At 36.6% G+C, this 350-nt stretch overlaps 1 non-coding gene across 1 annotated transcript; it reads left to right on the top strand.

The window, feature by feature from the left end:
* The first annotated feature begins 207 nt into the window (after nt 1-207).
* Nucleotides 208-350, top strand: LOC123663117. Its single transcript, XR_006744617.1, has one exon. It is a non-coding gene; the product is annotated as a U4 spliceosomal RNA (small nuclear RNA).

Genomic DNA, 350 nt, shown 5'->3' with positions numbered 1-350 from the left:
TATTTATCGTTTTTGTATTATGTATCAGCGACGTTAATTAATTAACTATTTTTAAAACATGTAAATGATTTAAAGTTGTAAAATAAATATCTCTCACTGTTTGGACTCGGTCTCTCAAATTTGAGGATCGAGGTTTAGCATCAGGATTGTATCTGGTGGGGATAATCTATCTGCACTGGGTCCTGTCTAGCACGCGTTTTCTGCCAATACTTTGCGCCGAGGCAATATCGTAACCAATGAGGTTAATCCGAGGTGCGATTATTGCTACTTGAAAACTGGATCCTGTCTAGCACGTCTTTTACGACAGTGTAAAGATTCTGAGATGATAAGTATTTAATTTGATCAGTACA

The sequence above is a fragment of the Melitaea cinxia genome, chromosome 19, assembly GCF_905220565.1.
Source record: "Melitaea cinxia chromosome 19, ilMelCinx1.1, whole genome shotgun sequence".
NCBI classification, from domain to species: Eukaryota; Metazoa; Arthropoda; class Insecta; order Lepidoptera; family Nymphalidae; genus Melitaea; species Melitaea cinxia.
This window is presented reverse-complemented; position numbering and strand designations above follow the sequence as displayed.